General features: G+C 36.3%; 1 long non-coding RNA gene across 1 annotated transcript in view; it reads left to right on the forward strand.

Moving 5' to 3' along the window:
• The window catches only part of LOC117287050, a 20,346-nt gene extending 5,094 nt beyond the window's left edge, over window positions 1-15,252 (forward strand). Inside the window, exons 2-3 of the long non-coding RNA XR_004518226.1 lie at window positions 11,462-11,542; window positions 14,719-15,252. This is a non-coding gene — a long non-coding RNA (uncharacterized LOC117287050). The remainder of the gene's footprint in view (window positions 1-11,461; window positions 11,543-14,718) is intronic.
• Window positions 15,253-19,755: the final 4,503 nt, after the last annotated feature.

Raw genomic sequence — 19,755 nt, forward strand, 5'->3', positions numbered from 1 at the left:
TTTTTTTTTTTTTTTTTTTTTTTTTTTTTTTTTTTTTCTGGTACTGGGGATCGAACTCAGGTCCTTGCAGTTGCAAAGCAGGTGCCAGAACCACTGAGCTAAAACCCCAGGCCAAGGATCATTGAATTTCTTGTGACTGGCAAGCCTCTCTCTGGCATGTTTGTAGTATTTCCACCAAAGGGGTTCATTTGTATGCCATAATGGTCACCAGAATATGGTTATTTATTCACAAACTCATTTATACAAGTTGTACCTATTAAAGTGTTTATGAGTGTAATCAAATGTCACATAAAGTAAGAAAATATGAGCATGAACAGAAAGAGAGCTATAGAGTTTGAATTCTTGGAAAGACTTGATAAAAATAAGTAATTAAAATTTTCTATTGTATTAGGTGTGCATATATATTTTTTTAATCATAATAATATATACTCACAACATTTCCAAAACCTTAATTCTTTGTTAAAGAAGGCAAATTAGGAATGGGATAGTTTATAAAAGAAAAAATTGTAGAACGCCAATCAACAAATTTTAACAAAAGAAAAGAGACAACTGTATTCTTCCAGAAAATAAGCCAGCAGTAGTTAAAAATCTTAATAAAATATTTAGGGTGTACAGCGGTATAACTGTATAGCTAAATCATTCCATGATTCTGGGGAAGGTGGCCACATGCATGTTCCTGCAGGGAAGACAGCCGTGGTTCTGTTCACCACCATATGTGGAGTTCATAAAAGGAAGCAGAATATTACCAGACAGTTCTGTTTGCAAACTGAATTGTTTGTGAACAGATGAGTTTGTGAACAGAGATACTAGGGTAGATGTATTTTCTTTATATTTGATGTTCCATTTTGACTGTGTTAAATAAACTGATTAGCTATCATTATTATGCTTAATAATAGCCATTCATAATCCTACAAGCAAGTATTAATTCTGATTATTAGCATTGCAACTTTTCCCTTCTAATCCTTTTTTCTTATATCTATTCTACATGGGGTAGGATTAGAGCAAGTATATATGCAAATTTATAGATATTATATTTGTTAACAACCTGAAGCGAATATTTTTCCATTTGTAAATCACTTTTCTTTTCCAGGTTTACTCTAATTTTAGTGTCCTGTGATTAGAGGACAATATTTACAGGAAAAACACACAGATCAATGGTTTTTAGCCAGTTTTACGCACCACATACCAAAAAGTTAAATCAAATATGAAAAAAGTTCATTCCTCAGAAATCTCTCACAGCCTTTTCCAGTCAATTTTTGCCATGGCTATTTCATAACCATTAACTTTTTAATTTTTGTCACCATAGATCACTTTTGCTTACACTTTGATTTCACATAAATGTAGTTGTACAGATTGTATTTTGTGTTTGTGACATCTTTTGTGTAATCTAATATTTTAAGATTCATTCACATATAAGTAGTTTGTTCCTTTTATTAATGAATAATATTTCATTGTATACTGATATCATTACACTGCAATTAATTTACATTGTCTCTTCTAGATACACATTTGGGCACTTTTTAGATTTTAAGGTTGCACATAAAACATCTCTGTATAAGTTGCTTCCTGGATAGTGTCTTCATTTCTGAGTTGTTGGATACACGTACCAGCAGTTTTCAAAGTGACAATATCACTCTGCATCCCACCGACAGAGTGAGAGTTTTCGTGATTTCAGGTCCTCACAAACATTGAGTGCTCCCAATTGCCTTTATGTTGTGCACTTTAAGGGGCCTGAAATTTGCATTTCAACATTGAGTACTGGTGTTGAAGTTCTTTCCTCTTCCGTAAATATCTTTTCATAGCTCGTTTATTCTACGTATGGATAGCGCAGCCATCTCCTTTGCTGATTCTTTTCTGCCCACCCTACCTAATTTCTCCTCACCGTTGTTCCAAAGCAGGAACTCCCTACTGTCCTTGATAAAATAACATCTGACATTTTCCACAACATTCCTGTTTCTTACTGACTCTTGTTCTAGTCCTCCTTTCCAGATCAAATCAGGCAAGTTCACCTTCAGCATTTAGCCCTTCAGAGGAAAAAACAAAAGATACAACAGAAATGTAGAAAACCTTTCTCGGTTTCAGGCTTCAAGGTAGATTTAACTCCTGGTAGGAAAAGAATAATTTGCAGGTTTATTCCTTCATGAGTGTTTTCTCATTGGTATTTACCAAGACTGCTTTAAAATACAGACTATAGTCTTGGTTCCACAGAAAAGGGGATAGTGGGTATGTTTCTTTCTGAAATACTACACAGGACCCTTCCATGGAGAGTGCCAGATGGCAGTACTTTTGGGCTCAGCAGCCTAAAATGAGTAGAGATCGTGTCAGACATGCTGTCAAACAGCATCAGAACGATGAGCAGAAACAGTGCAAATCTCTGGCTTACTGGAAATCTGAGGCTGCTGAATCTTCACTCAGCTGTTAATGGAGGATTATTTCATATGCTGGCTCCCCTGCACTTTCTAGCTGTAACTAGCTTAAATAGATGTTTTTACTTTAATTTTAATTTTTAATTGTTATTAGTACACATTTGTAATACATGATTACATTTGTTATAGGGAATTGGCACATGTACATAACATATCTCAATCCTTTTTTCTCCCTTCCCTCCGCACCCCCCTTTTATTTTGCCAGCAGTATCAGATTCATTTATTTTGTCTTATAAGTTCTGATAAACTATTATTGTATATACAGATTAACAATGAGACTAATAAGCCAAAAGGGGTATAAAAGCCATAGGACATCTGTACTAAATCAAGGCACACTTTTAGATACATTGTCCATGCTAAATAACAATAACTATGTCTCTCTTTCCCTCTTTTTTCCTATATCTACGTTTTCTTTTGCACTTTATTTATTGAGTTTTTCACATAAGAGAAACTGTGATAGTTAAGCTTTTGTTTCTGATGTACTTCAGTTAAAATTATGGTGTCAAGGTGCATCCATTTTCCTACAAATGACTCAAGTTTATCCTACTTTAAAGCAAAGTAGTACTACTTTGTGTATAAATACCACACTTTTAATCCATTTATCTGTTAATTTGGGGGACTTAAAATAATCTTACAGTTTTGATTTGCATATAGGCTGTTTCCAAGAGTTAGTTATTATGAAATGCGCTACTATAAACAGGGATGTGCATACATCAGTGTGGTATAATTTATAACTCTTTTGGGAAGATATCTAGAAAGAGAATAGCTGGGTCAAATGAGATTTCTAGTTTTAGTTTATTGAGGAATCTCTATACTGATTTTCATAGTGACTATATCAGTTTACAGTCGCACTGACATTGAAAAAGATTTCCTTTCCCCACAGCCTCGCCAGCATTTTTTATCGGCTGGTTTCTTAATGATATTCATTCTTTGTGGAGTGAAATGAAATTTCATTGTTTTTTTAATTTGCATTTCTCAAATGGCCAGAGATGTTGATCATTTTTTCATGTATTTATTGGCCATTTGTATTTCATCTAAGAAGTTTCTATAATATAAAAAGAACTAAAAAAAATTAGACTCCCCCCAAATTTAAAGACCCAATCTAATACACATTTTTTTGTGTGTGCTTAGATGGTGTTTGTTTGTTTGTTTGTTTGGGGAGTTGTTTGTTTGGAGAGAGAAAAGGTCTTGCTATGTAGTTCAGACTGACCTTGAACTCACTAGGTAGCCTAGGACGGCCTGGAACTCTAGATGACCCTCCCGCCTCAGCCTCCCGAGTGCTGGGATTACAGATATACACCACTACACCTGGCCCTCAAATAGACACTTTTAAGTAAAGTTCAGCAAAGCTTCCAGAAAGGACTTATCACATTTATTTTCCATTCCTTAAACAGTGGCTATTTCCTCAAATAACATATTTTAGATCCATAGTTTTCACCATTTCTATGCTGCCAGCAGTCTGACACATCCTCTGTTACCCAAACCACTGCAGTAACCGGGCAGCTGGTGTCTCCATTTCTACTGTTGCCCACTTCCAAACCATTTGGATTGGCCTGTACATATGTTCCTTGGAGTCATTCAGATCATGTCACTCCCCTACAGAAAGCCCTTCCGAGATTTCCCCTGCACTTAGAACAGATTTCAAACTCCTTCCTGTCAACTCTAATTATGAGGAAATAAACAAAGACAAACCAAGTGAGAAACACAAATGGCACTTATTCAGAGCTTGCTGTAACAAGGGAACAGCCACCATCAATTGCATTTGGTAGACACTGAAAGACAAGAAGAGAAAATAAATCTTTGTAACGGAAAAAAGGAGGGCTTTAGTTTTACCGTGATTAGAGGAGAAGGCAAACAGTTCATCTAGAAGTGAGTGTTCTATGTGATTCGTTAGAAATACATCTGTGGCTTTCTTTAGTGTGTCTTAAATTATGAACAAACTCTTTGTTTTATTGACCCTTTGTATTATTCTTTCTGTCTCTATTTCATTAATTTCAGCCCTGGCCTATATTATCTCTTTCCTTTTATTGCGTTTCACTTGGTTTTGTACTTACTTTTCTAAGAAGTTGAGATGCATTATTTGATGGGTCATTTACTTGGGATTTCACTGATTTTTTGATGTAAGTGTTCATTTTTATAAACTTCCCTCTTGGAACTGCCTTTCATGTATTCTAGGGATTCTTGTTTTTTTTTTTGTTTGCATTTTCATTCAATCTAGGAATATTTTTAATTTTAACTTCTCATTTGATTTCATTAGTGACCCACTAATTACTCCAAAGGGAATTGCCCAAACTCCATGTGTTTGTATAGTTTATCTTGCTGTTGCTATCTACTTTCTTTCTATTACAGTCTAATAAGACACAATAAACTATTCTATTTTTTTTATTGTTAGAATTTGTTTCATGGCCTATTATATGATCTATTTTGGAGAATGATCCATCGGTGGCTAAAAAGAATGCATAGTCACACTTGTTGGACACAATGTTCTGTCCATATCTGTTGTGCTCATCTGAGCCACAACAGTTTAACTCTGATGGTTCTTTGTTGATTTTTTGCCTGTATGATCTACGTACTAAGTGTAATACTGAAGTCACCCACTATTAGTTGATTGGGGCCTATGTGTTCTTCATATCAAGTAGAGTTTCTGTTGTGAAGTTTCACTCACTGAAGTTAGTTGCATATACATTTACAATTGTTATAACTTCTCTATGGATTGCTCCTTTTACCAATACATAATGCTCTTTCTTGTCTCTTCAGGCTATTTTTCTTGAAGTCTGAATTGTCAAATATGAGAATAACCACCCCATTTTTTTTCAGAATCCATTAGCAAGGAACACCACCTTCTAGTATTTCACTTACAGCTTGTGTATATCTCTGCTAGTGAGGTGTGTTTCTTAAGGGCAGTAAAGAATTGAGTCTTGGTTTTCAAGATGTTCTGCCAGACTGTGTCTTTTAATTGGTGAACTAATATCACTTACATTCAGAATTATCATAGAAGGATATGTACTAATTCTATAATTTCACTGCTCTTCTGTGTTAGTCTTTCCTAATTTTTATTGCTTGTCTACGTTCTACTTCTGTGCACAGAATTGCTTTGTGTGTCTTCTTTAATGCTGGCTTAATGATCGTAAATTACTATAATATGTGCTTATTTGGAAGGTCTTTCATTCCTCCTTTTGTTCTGAATAATATGCATATTTTAATATACACTATCTAGATTGGCAACTCTCCTTTCTGGTCTTTAGAGTTTCTTTGGAGAAATCTGTATCATTTTGATGGATTTGCATTTGTAACTGATTTGGCATTTCTCTCTCACATTTCAATACTCTTTCATTGTTCTGTACTCCTGGCATTGAAACTATGATGTGATATGGACAGACATTTCTAGTCATGCTTGTTTGAAATATAAAAGTGTCTTCTACTTGAATGCCCATGTCTTTCCCAAGATCTGGGGAGTTTTCTACTATTAATTCACCAAATGGAGTTTCTATTTCATCCTTAAACCATGTCCCAGAGTCCTTGGATGTTGTGTTCTTAATTCCTTTTTTTTTGTGTGTGTGCTACTGTTGAAATATTCATTATACTTGTTCAAGCACTGAAGTTCTGTGGTTTTCTTGATCTAGTTTATAGATGATGTGATGTTTTCCACTAAGTTTTTTATTTGATTCACTGAGGTCTTTTTTACCAAAATTTGTTTGGTCATTTTCATAATCTAGCTCTGTTGAATTCCTCCTTTATGCTCTGCATTGTCGTTGATCTGTTCAACTGTTTATTTGCACTCTCCTTAGAATCACTGATCATTTTAAAAAATCTAGCTTTTAAACACTTAATAGCATTTTGTTGAAAATGATACCTTAGGATCCAGTGGCTAATGATTTGTGCATCTTTGGAGGTGTCATGTTGCCTTGGTTGTTCATAATTTGGTATTAATATGTTGAGATTTGTACAACTGTTGGAATGGGTATCTATTCCACTTTTTTATGAGCCCATCATCTGAGGGCTGTACCATTCAGAGAGGAAAAAACAAACTATACTAATGATGATGGCAAAAAATGAAAACAGGTAATGAAGTATAGTAAAAATCAATTAACAGCAACAACTATACACCCATTAATAATAATAAAGAAAAATGAGTTGAAATAACATCCTAAAATGCCATAGTGTTTGGGTTGGCAAAATTTCTCTCCAGGTCCCAGGATATTTTAGTTTATCATGTATGGGAAGTGGCAGTGAGTCACATCTAGGCCCTCTTTTGTTTTTCATGCAGGACACTGCTTACAACTTCCCACCAGGGAAAACCAGTCAATGGATGATGTCTGCTGCAGGGCTGTATTCACCCAGAAGTTTGTGTATAACCAAAACCAGTGCTCTCCCCAGCTGCATTTGTGGCATGTAGGCTGGTGAGGTATCCCACTCACTCCAGAAGTTCCTCTCCCATGCACCAAGTGGTAGCAAATATCCAAGGAGAAGCACATCAGAGAGTGGGGAGAGCAAACAGACCACTAAGTTCTATGTTGGACAAGGGGAGGTTCCAAGGAACCAAGCAATATGATATTGTAGAATGCACAGATCCTTATGTTTAAATACTTTGTGTGTGTCAGGACTACAGTTGAAATCTATTCTGGATACTGAATTTATTCTCTTTAACTAATTTTACTCGATAAAGTAATCCAAGATTTCTCATTGAAAATAAATAACAACCACAACATAAAAAACACTGCAAAGAATTAAAAGAATAAAAAATTAGCTATTATTCATTAGAGTCTGATAAACTAATAAATGCCAAAAATACTACACATTGATATCTACTCTAAATAATTTAAAGCTGTATTATACACTGTAGGGATAAAATTACATAGTACTATTTAGAAGTTTTTTGACAAGTCAGAAGGTAAGTCAGCATCTCCCAGAAGTTCAGATTCCCCTTTCTGCTTTATATATGTGTTCATTAATGGAGACAGACTCTTTAATTATTGAGAGGTCCACAAATAAGAGCACAACTTCTCATTTTACTTAATAATGAAAAATTCAAATGTTACCCCTTCCCTGAATTGCCTTTTCATATCACGCACTAAAAGATGATGAGAAAACATAGATTTTTTCCCCCCTTTGGTACAAATATCAATTAAGATACAATCCTCTTTTAAATTGAGAAATCCTAACACCGATTAACAGAAAACAAACAGCAGCATTAAAAATAAGGATGCCCTATAAAGTATTCCCATAATTTCCTATCCCATCCATGCCCAGCTGTGGACTTACAGTAGGGGTTGTATTATCCTTGCCATTATCCAATTGGCCCAAGTGACAAGAAATCAAAATGTCTTTTGCAGTCTTGGAGAGGATGGAGATTAGAGGTGGGAGGGGTTAAAATCACTGCTTTTTTTTTTCTGAAAAAAACTAGGGAATCCATTTAATGTTGCATGCATTATTCCAAAATGGTAATTACCCTGAAAATATATGATAAACACATGCTAATGAGATAAGCCAACAAGGGCAAAAAATCCACTTTAATAATGCAATCATAAGAGAAAGAGTTTTAAGTAGATATGGAAAAATTATCATAAATGTCAAGGCTCACAAAATATAATAAAAAGGATTGATGTGTTTTATACATGCTAAATCACTGATGGGGAATTATTATCTATACAAGACTCCCAGCTGACAGAAAAGCAGACCCACCACATAACAACAACTTTTATAAAATGATGCCATTTAATTTTATAATTTTTTTGTTTTTTACACTGAATTCATAAGTCAAAACTTTTCCTATATACTAAAAGAATTATCAAATCTTTTAAGGGAGACTGAAATAAACTTTTATTACTATTTGCATAAAAAATTAGATGTTCATTGTTTTTTAAAAGCATTGCATTAGTTAAGAAGCATGTTGACCGTTGAAAAGGGAATGAAGGAAGTGAGGAATATGCTTAGGTAAAAGCTCAAAAAAGGGCAGAATCCATCCTCTTGGCTTATCTACAAAGACCACCACAGACTCTGAGACATGAATAAGGCTGGTGAATTAAAATCTAAACCACTTTCCTTCCCTTCCCATTTCTAGGGCAACAGCAACCCATGGTGGTAATTTTTAGTCCAAGAAGTCTTGTCTAAGAAGGTTAAGTAAACTCGGCCAGAGAGCATTCAGACTATTGATGCAAGTGCTGCCTCTGGACCATATTTTTAAGGGTTAAAAAAAGGAAGAAGATTTTCTATAACCATTAAAAGTCATAAATCTTCAGACTAAAGGAAGCTACAGAATGCTAGCCAGATTCACAGAAGACCAATGTATGCATCTTGTTTCTAGCTTGAAAGCTACCAAGTATTTCAGAGTTTGAGAAGAATAAATACAAATTAAGTTATTAGAGGTCTGGCTATAAACATGAAATGTATAACTGGTTGATCTGGCTCTTGCAGCTTGGCTTAAGTTGTTGGTTCACTTTGTAAGTCAAAACCATAAAGCTACCCTTGCTTTAATTGATTTTCTCCAGTGTTGTACTATAATATTAGTGTATTGAATAAAAGTACCTGATAAAGTACTAACCAAATAATAAAAGCTTGACATATTTGATTGAAAAAGGCATTCTGACAGTATGCATCAAAAGTCTTAATATAAGGATTATAATCAGTCCAGAGCTCCAAGTACAGAAATTCCCTAAGGGCCGTATTATTAAAAACATGGTGTTTAGAGCACATAGGATCGAGGCCATGATAGATTCCAGCTGGTGTGAAAGGAAGTTTTCAAGCAAAGATTGCGAATTAGTTTCATAAATTATTGTCCTATTACAAAAGGTAATGCTTGAGAAATGAATTTGAAGAATGAATTTGAAATGTCATCAATTCAAAAATAAAAAATAGAAGATCCTAAAAATTTCCAAGGTAAGGCTTGGAGGAAGAGATTACACCCGACCAGAACAGAAATCAGGGTTACACTAGACTTACTTGGAATATTTTAATCAAAAAAGACAATGGAAAGTACTTTCAAAGACTGGGGAATATTAATTCGAGCTGGATTTCTACACTGTGAGCTACACTGTCAATCAAATGTGGGTGCAAATAAAAGCATTTTCAACCATATAAAGAATCAAAATTATTGCCAAAACTGTTTCTGAATTACTTAAGAACTTAGGAAGAAAGCAAAATCAATCAAAATCAAGGAAAAGAAGACTGTGAGATCCAGAAATGCTAGAACCAACATAAGTGCAGTGAATAATCAAAGTGGAATAAGTACAAAGAGCAATTGGCCAAAATTGGATCAAGAAACCAGTTAGCACACAAAAGAGGATTTCAAAAAGAAGCTATCAGCTAAATGAAATTCTACAGAGAGAATAACTAAAAGACTTGACGTAATTTGGTGGATAAGGCTTTCATTTTTCTTTCAGTGCAAAGAAATACAAGACAGAAATTCCAGGGAAATACTTGCAAGCATGCACATGTATACACAAAAACCTACATGACATGATCCGCAAGAACAGCACAAAAAATAACTCATTTGGACCTAAATGTTAGAAATGCTCTTATTCAAGTTTTGCAAAGTCATGATTTGCTATCACTCAGGGCACATATAATTTAAGCACAACCCTCAGCTTTGCCTAGGATAGTATTTATTAAGTAAGCCTTATTTATTATCAGTTCTTAGCTTCTATAAAACACATATATTTTAATTAAAGGAACAAAGCAGAATGTGAAAGTTATAAACCCCGCTACTATAGAAATGAAGATGTGCCTATTAACCGCAAGATATAGATATGGAATGAGTTACCAAAGGCAAAGGCAAGGGCAAAATTCTCAAACCTCTGAAATTTAGCAAGACAAGGAACAGTGCTTTGAAATATATCAGTTAAAGCTGCAATTGCCACATTAACTGAAAATTATAACAACTTAGAAAAAAGACTGGCAGTAGAATATAAAATTGATGAATTAAAATAGAGGGATGACTGTAAGACTAAAGTAGCCAACCAGGGGACTGCTGTTCTCATTTCCTAGCCGTTGCATCTGATACCTTTAGTGCACAGCCTAACATCTCCTTGACATCACCTTTGTTTCCAGCCCTGCTGATCATTTTGTGCAGGTTTTCAACTTATTTCACACTAGCGTCTCCTTACCTCAAGTACATGCCACTTCCAGTTACTGTGCTTTGATATTCCAGGACTTCTCTGATGCTGCCACAGCAGGCCAGAACATTCGGAGGTGATCCCTCACATCTATCTGCTGCCCGGAGAGAGTGAACATTGATGATCAAATGCTTCTAGGTTGATTTTGGTCAGATCATTCTGAAAGGCATCCTATACAGATTGCCAAGAGCCAACTCATTGTGCCCCTGTGATAACTCTTCTGTACTTTTTCATTCCTCCCGGTTCTTTCTTTCAAGTCTGTATGAATACTCCCTAATGAACTAAAAGTCCACAGGTCTTCATTTCAGAATCTGGTTGCAACGGGAATGCAAGCTAAGACAGAGCCTCTGCACCTTTTAGTTTTTGCTAAATACATGCGTTAATTTTATTTTCAAGTTCTTATAAATATTCACATTATTATAGGAAATGCATTCCTGTCATAATTATCACATGCCAAAATGTCTCAATTTCTACTCTCTAACTGACAACTGTTACTATGCACTGAGCACTCAATACACACTTAAAATTACTTCTCACGTCAAAGAGTGTGCTACATTCAGAACCAGAGCGGCAAATAGCAATGAATGTATAAAATTCTAGTCATTGGAGTATCAGACTGGGAAATACAAGGACAAGAAATACAACCAGGAACTGACAACATTCCCCCAATGACTGAGTCTGAATTCCCTTTTTTTTCTTTATTTTAATATATATAAAATAGTACAATAATAGTAGTTCTCAGAAAACTGCAGTGAGTTTTTAATGACTTTCAAGTACTTCTTGAGGGCTTCAGTGCTGAGACTTCACAATATATCATATTTTTAAAGTATTTGCAAATCTCAAACAACTCAAGTAAATAGGAAGCACCCAAGGCAAGGAGTCAGAAACATGAATCCTTAATCCTCCTCTGTCTTTTATTTTCAGTTACAATATTTAGGCAAAGAATGTAAGCCTTGAGGACACGGACAAGGGGAAAAAATGAGAACCAAGACCTGTCATGTAAAGGTACGAGATCCCAATAATGAATGTAATTATGCCGTATACCTAAAATGTACCAATAAACTCAATAAAATCCTTGAGCCTTGAGGACACGGACAAGGGGAAAAAATGAGAACCAAGACCTGTCATGTAAAGGTACGAGATCCCAATAATGAATGTAATTATGCCGTATACCTAAAATGTACCAATAAACTCAATAAAAGAAAGAAAAAAGAATGTGAGCTTTCCAAGCCTTGGTTCCCTCATATATTATGTAAAAATAGTTTTAAAAAAGAGAGGTTTTCCCTCTGGCAAACTTCAGGAGTTATTATTAACTGTTAACAAGCCAATGTTTCTGAAAGCTCTTAGGAGTCTATCAAGTGCCCTGTTGAATCAGGTCATTATCTATCCGTGGGAGGTGTTGGGTAGTAGTAACTGATCAAGAGAGGTCTGCATTAGGACCATGTTCTGACTGGACACTTTAGATGCTGGTCTCTATAAGTAATGCTCAGCTCCTCTAAGGCCATGCTTGTAAAGCAAATGCCTAGGGAAAGCCAGCAAATGCACATTGCTCACTTTCATATCATTTTTGTAAGAAACATGACTCAGTTACTAACATTGAGAGACCAAGAAGGTTAACCAAAGAAATGAATCTTCAGTTTCCCTGTGAAAATCTGACGTAGCCATTTGGCTCGTGTTCAGGAGGGGTCACCGCTCCCAGCACGATGGAACACGCACCCTGTGGGTGGCCACAGCTGCTCTACTCCCCTGCCACACCTCTGGCCCAGATTACTTCTTTACATGTCTCATCCACTGGATCTTTATAACAACTTGGCTGGAAGTAATTTTTCTAGTATGGGACAAAGATGTGTACACGTCCTCCCTAATAATGAAAAGAGAAACTTTAGAAGGTAGAAAATAAGGATGTAGATCTACGGAGGAGATGAGAAAGAAGATGTAAGAAATTTCTAAAACATGACTAGAGGTTAAAGCTGGAATCAAAAAAAAAAAGAATAGCAGAGAAAGTTCCCCCATGGATTTCCAGAGCAAGCATTATTAATGTTAATTGTCATATTCTTTTCTTGTTGTGCTGTGAAGTGATACAACTCTATGCAACATGTGGCCCCCACAGAATCCATAACTAGCCGTTCCTTGGTATAATTTTTTATTCTGACATTAAAAAGAACCCTTCAGTTTTTACTGGTACAAGGCAACCCAGAAGACGTCTATCCCAGTTTTACTGTGAGCTAAAAGTGACCATGAGACTGAGTTCCAAGCCGTGAGATGTGAGGGTGCATTAGTTTTTCATGACTATCATGAAATGTTTGATGGAGACTACCTGGGAAGTAAAGAGAAGTTGAAATTGGAGATTCAAGTCCAATATAAACCAGTCCCAATTGTTTGGGCCTCTGAAGAGGGCAGAACACCAGGGCAGGAGCATATGTCAGAACAAGTATTTATATTTGACTATCTGGAAGGAGAGGGAAAAATCAGGGTTCCACAGTCTCCCTCAAAGCCATACCCCAGTAAGCTAAAAGCCTCCCACCTATTTCCTTAACCTTGAGGATCAGGTTAAGGATACATTTGTATCTTTCAGGGACATGCATCCAAACTATAGCAGAGGGGGAGAAACAGGTGTAAATTTCGATAATAGTTTTAAAAGGAAGGAATTCACTGTGTTCCCTCACTCTTCCTCCATCCTGATATCTGAGACGTGAATATGATAACAAGTTGTGCTGGACCATATCAATAAGGCGAACACTGTAGATAGAAGAGTTTTAAAATAGACCCTAAGGGCCTAGATGACTCACCGAGGCAGATTCAACATGCAACTCTCCGGTAATGACTCTCCAGATTGTCATAAATCAAATTTTTTAATATTTAGGTCACTCAAAATGTGAGTCCCTCTTTTACGAAGCCAAACTTGTGCCCTATTATATCCTGAAGACCTTCAGTAAAGTCTGGCTGTACCCTAGGCTTGACTGAGTAACACATTTTGGAAAGGATTGAGGAGCTGCTCAGCAAGGACATAAGATGGAGAAAAAAGATCACCCTGCTCGGATGCAAACTGGACGGTGTGGATCTTGTTCAAGCAGAAGCAAGACTCACCGCTAGAGGTGACAGAAAAATATAAATCCCTTCATTCCAAACACCTAAAGAGAGACAATGACTTTCACCCACTTTCAGATGAGAATTAGTATCACATGTATTAAAGTTTTGAGCCAGGGATTTAGCTCAGTGGTGCCACCACCTTGCGTGCCTCAAAAGCACAAGGTTCGATCCCCATTACCAAAACAAAATTTTTTTTAAATTTCAATAACTGAGCATCCTAGAGGCTTGGGGAATATGACAGCAGTGCACACATATGTGCACACAGATTTCCACGTACAGGTACACAACATGTGTACCTATACACAAAACAACACCCATTCCTAAGAGCAAAATCACACTTCACACACAGAACTTCTTGCAGTGGAAGAATAGTCTCAGAAAACATTCTGACCACAAAATGACGTTACAGCTTCTCCATTTAGTAATACTGGTTTTTAAAAAATAAAAATAAAAAAAAACAAGCATTCTTTTGAGTTTGTTTTGAAATGTAATCTTTGTGACTGCAAAAGCAGAAAGGGTCATCAGACCTCTGGGCACAGAGAATACTACTTAATCTTTATTTTTCCTTTGAGGATAATATTCCAGTAGCTTTCAAGATAATATAGCTAAAAATAATAAATTTCTCATTAATTTGTTTCACAAGGACAATGGAAACGGCTACATTAAATTGTGCATTAAGTACATCATACTTTACCCACTTTGCTTTGTATTTATATTGCTTTTTAGGGCATTATCGCTTTAATTAGTAAATATTCCCTGTCAGGTTGATAGTAATTCTTATTATCCTACCATTATTATAGACAGTGGCAATTAAAATAAAGTAAACAGACGATGTCAATCCTAAATATTGCAGCATCAAAACCACAACAGCCCACTAATAGTAATCGGACAGGAAGTACTTCGAGTATGGCAGCATTCCGCTAAAATCTGAACGGGGTTTAGACTGTGGAATAACCCTAGGAGTAGGCACAACGATGGTGAGGACACGGTCCGGGCCTCCCTTGAACTCTGATAATTCACTTTGCATTTTTCACGACTCGCACATCAGTACTCACTGTCTCTTCCCTTGTGTCCCGTGTGCTTGTCTCCAGGAGAACGGCTCCACAGATGTATGCACACACCTCACTGGCACCTCTGACAGTGGAAGGAGTAATCAGCAGGAACCAGCTGTGCCTGAAATGTTCGAGGCTTGAAATTCTCACAAAGTAAAGCCAAGGGAACTTCAAATTTTCATTGCGATTTTCCTATCCATGGAAGAAAATGAGACAAATTCCTAGCCTTCTACACAATTTATGCAAGATTGGCAAGAGCTCATCTAAAGAAAAAACCCCGTGCCATTTTTTTCTGCCATTCAATGTTGTCTCTTTACACAAAGCTAGCTTATTTTAATTTATTTTCACATCCATTTTATAGAGATCTTAATCCAAGCATGATATTACACACCTTGGTGAAGAAAGCATTTAAAGGTTAAATATATTTGCACTGATGTAGTCACACAAACATTTTCAGTGATAACATTATACAGTCACACTGAATGAGAAAGGAATTCTAAAACACTTTGCAGAGTGGCAGAGTGTTTTTTAAAGGTGAAGTATTGGAGAATAGTGGCCACCAGAGAGAAGAAAGGTTATATCCAAATCTCCACTATTTTCTTCTATGATGTCATTTAATTTTTAACATTTTAAAATATGCTTTTGAGACTTTCACTGAGTCTATTTAATTTTTTAATTAATTCATATAGCCATTCAAAACAAGACAAAAAATTAGTATGACATTCTTTCTTACTCCCTAGTTGTTACGGTTTTAGATTTTGAAAAAGGCACCAACTAGACAACCTTACTAATGAACACACTTGGATTTAGTAGCACTTCAATATGTAGAGTTTACCCTCCCTGAAATGAGCTAATAAGCAATTAAATAACATTCATAGAAATGGCAGAAATGGTCACTTGGGGAGGATATTGACAATGGGTAATCAAGCCTTAGTCCTGAGCTGAGGATGCTGTTTCTGATTCAAGGGAAGAGAGTCCCGGCAACTTGTTGTTAAAACAAATATTAACTCCCCATCATTTGCAGAGTGAGCTTGCCCTTCCATGTTTAAGTAATCTGCTCTTTCCCTGTTGCTAAAATTAAAAATAATCCACACAAGTATAGTCACACCTCCTCGTTATACCCTTCTCCATTACTCATTTCTGAAATGTCATTGTGGTATTTTCCTTGACGCTAATGCTGACTTAAATGGGAACATTTAAAATAATTATTATCACATTCAATGTCCCTCAGTCCAGAAAAGTGCAAAAGGGAAATGTTGTAGGAAAATTCAGCTTATAGTCTCCTTGATAGTCATATCTTTTCTTAATTTTCCTTTAGGTTATAAAAACTTTGGGAACAGAAGCAATGTCTTTTCCATTGATGTGAAGTCCCCAGAGTAATAGCATGATACCCCTGCTCAGGAGATACAGGCTTTTAGTGTAGGGATTTTTTTACCAGAACCTTAAAAACATGTTCCTTCACTATGAGCATTCTGCTCCTGAAACCTGAAAGAGGAACATAACTTTCATACTTCTTTTAAATTCATTTTAAAAGAAAATTTAGGCTAACCAAAGAAAAAGCAATAAGCATAATATTATATAGAAAAAAAATCCAGGTTCTTTCCTTTGTCATTAACAACAGAATTTTAGGGTTGTTGTTTTTTTTTTTTTTCATTTTTTGAAAAACAAGAAAGAAAAAAATGGGGGAAAAAAGAAGATTTTATCAAAATTTACATATTATGTTTATGTGATAAAAGTCTATAGATCTAAGAGGAATACTCTTTATAATTGCTAACATAACTTATTCAAGTATATGAAATGTGAGTTGAGGCTACTGAATTCATTCTGTTCCTAGGGGTCTGTATATATTTATAAGGGATTAAAATATGTTCAAATAGAACAAGCTGAATAAATATTAATATTTTAAGAAAAAGGCACACTTGAGGTATATATTAAAATATATGAATTATAAATTTAACCGATTTTTAAATTTTTTTCCTCATTGAGTTTATTGGTACTTTTTAGGTATACAGTACAGCTACATTCATCATTGGGATCTTGTACCTCTACATGACAGGTCTTGGTTCTCATTTTTTCCCCTTGTCTCTGCCCTCCCTTCACCCTCTCCACCCTTCCCTATTTACAAAAACTTTGTTTCCATTTTTTCCTTTTCTCATATTTTTTCTTTTCCCTTATTTCCTTTCCCCTACCCTTCCTACTTCCCCTACACCTTTAGCCCTTTTCTTCCTATTTCACATTGTCAGTTATACCATTTGGTTCTTATTTACACTAGTTTTTTACACCAGAGAAACTATTCAGTATTTACACATGTGTGTCTTAATTCATTTCACTTGAGTATGGCCTCAATATGCATCCATTTTGCTACGAATGACTCTAGTTACATGCTTTATGGCTGAGTAGTACTCCATTTTATAGAAAAACCACATCTTCTTTATCCAGTCTCCAACTGATGGATAATGGGGCTGTTTCCAAGTTTTAGCTATTACAAACTGTGCCACTATAAACATGGGTGCTCATATATCACTGTGGTACGATTCTTTTACTTCTTTTGGAAAGATACCCAGCAGAGGGATGGCTGGGTCAAATGGAACCTCTCATCCTAGTTCTCTGAGGTATCTCCATATTGATTTTCCCGGTGGTTGCACCAGTCTGCACTCCCACCAACAATGGAGAAAGGTTTCTTTTCGATTTTTAAATATAATTGCATTGGTACATTTAATGTATACAATATAATGACATTCATTATTGGAAATTTGTACCTTTACATAATAAATCTTGGTTCTTATTTTTCCCCATCCCTGCCTTCCCTTCAAACCCTCCCTTCCTTCCTATTGACAAAGACATTGTTTCCATTATTTTTCATTTTCTCATATTAATTCCATTCCTTTCCCCTACCCCTCACATTTCCCCTTCCTCCTTGTCCCTTTTCTATTTCACATCATCTGTTACAGCTTTAACTGATTATTTTGAGATCATCTCATGAAAATATCATAGCCTTTTGTCAAAACATACCTATTTTATTTTGTAAACAAAGTTTATTGGAATTACTATTGTAACTTGAGTAATAAAAAGCCCAATATATTTTCCTGTGGTATATTACAGGCTACTTTTCTCATTTGAAACCTGAAAATAATAAGGAAGAAAAGAATTTTGGTACAAACCCTAAAATAATTGCTAATTTTGGTATTTCAATTACTCAGATTTTTATTTGATGAAATTGGTAGGGTATTGTCTTAATCTATTTTTTGTTGTTATTTCAAAACATCACAGACTATGAGTAATTTATAAAGAATAAAGTTTTCCTTGGCTCATTGACTTAGAAGCTGGGCAGCCCAAAAGTAAGATGTCAGTACCTGTGCTGCATTTGGTGAGACTTACAGTGCCTTGTGCTGTGGTGGATGGCATCACTCAGCAAGACAGAGCAAGCATACTACCTCAGGTCTCTCTTCCTCTTCCTAAACCCATGAATGCTCCCTTAGTGGTCTACTCTCATAGCCTCGCCTAACCCTAATTACATCCCAATGGCTCTGATTCTAAGAGCCATTAAAATATTAATTTGGAGATTAAGTTTCCAATGCATCACTTTTGAGGGGATATATTCAAACTACAGCCAGTATGATAATCCCAAGAATAAACTTTCATTTCTAAATTATTTGATGTGTGAATGTGCAGCAAATTAAAGTTTGTCAAATATAAAAAGCAAGTTATTAGAAAGATTTTGAATGACAAAAAGAATGCTGGATGCAAATAAGGTAACTAAAGATACCTGGCACAGGAGATGGGGTAAAGAACTGAGAAACCAAGAAAGTCAGCCCAATGGCACAATGAAAACACCCCCCTCCTTTCCCTTAACATGAACAGACTGAAAGAAAAGCAGCAGCCATTTATTTTGGAGTGTTTAAAGCTAAGCCCCACAGTGCAGTGGAGATGTGGGAAAGATGTCTTAGAGTAGAGAGATTCACATTGGCTTAGAAAGAAAGAAACTAAGCAAACAGTACCTACTATCCCATTCATCAAGACCAACCCCAAGGTGAGATGGCTTGGCTTAGCAGAGAAAGGGTAAACAGGAGTTTGAGGAGCTTTCGGGTTAGCACACCACTGCATTGTCCTGGAGAAAGGTCCAGCCTGAGTGGTGACCTCTCCCTCTCAAGCTCATATGGAGCCACCTAGAGATGCATTCACTCAGGAATCTGTGGAGACACCCAGCAGCTGCCCTACTGCTGGGTGACCCCGCTCTGCCAACCAGCAAGGTGGCAGCACACACCCACACACTACTCAGGAAGCAGCCTAGATCCTTTAAGTGGCCTAGCCTGATGAGTCCTGGACAGATGATCCCACACACTATGTGCTCTGAGAATCACATCGGCCCATGGTGGGGAACCCATGGCCCGAGTACAGCCGCAGACACACAAAATCCTCTGTGTCACATGAGCCAAGTGACCCCAGCCAAGCTTGACACATTATCAGCATACCTACAATAAAGATCACATTAACTGTGCAAAAGCACGCCAAGTGCAAACTTTTACCTTCCAATAAAAAGCTGTTTGTGTCATTGAAAGCACTGTTTCTGTGTTTTTCTTTTAGAACAAAAGATGTTAATGTAAGAGTTGTTTTTTTTCTAAGCTAAAACCTCAGTGTTCAGGTTTAATGGTAGTGTGGGCACTTTGCGATAAAAGAGCAGGTTTTGGGTTACAGTTTGGGCACCTCATCGCTAATTGTTCACCATCAGTGACCCAGATTATTTTAGGCAAGTTAACAACCAGAGGACCCACAAAACCAGCCAAGCAACCTACAGCCACTGACAGGTGGCCCAACCCCTACGTGGCCATAAGACACTTATAGGACCTCATTCCCAAGTATGCTATACAGTGCCCACCTGGGCTCCTCAGAGTACTTCCACATGCATGTGGCTCTCAAAAACAAGAGTTGCAGTCCACTGACAACAGGTGAAAAGAAAACAAAAGAACAAAGAAAGCCTATGAGACTTATGGCATACCATACACAGGCAAACTTTCACATTATAGGGACTCCAGGAGAAAAGAAAGGAAAGGGAAACAGCATAGAATATTTACTCAA

Source organism: Fukomys damarensis, unplaced genomic scaffold (genome assembly GCF_012274545.1).
Source record: "Fukomys damarensis isolate Sample0158 unplaced genomic scaffold, DMR_v1.0_HiC HiC_scaffold_3, whole genome shotgun sequence".
Taxonomy (NCBI): Eukaryota; Metazoa; Chordata; class Mammalia; order Rodentia; family Bathyergidae; genus Fukomys; species Fukomys damarensis.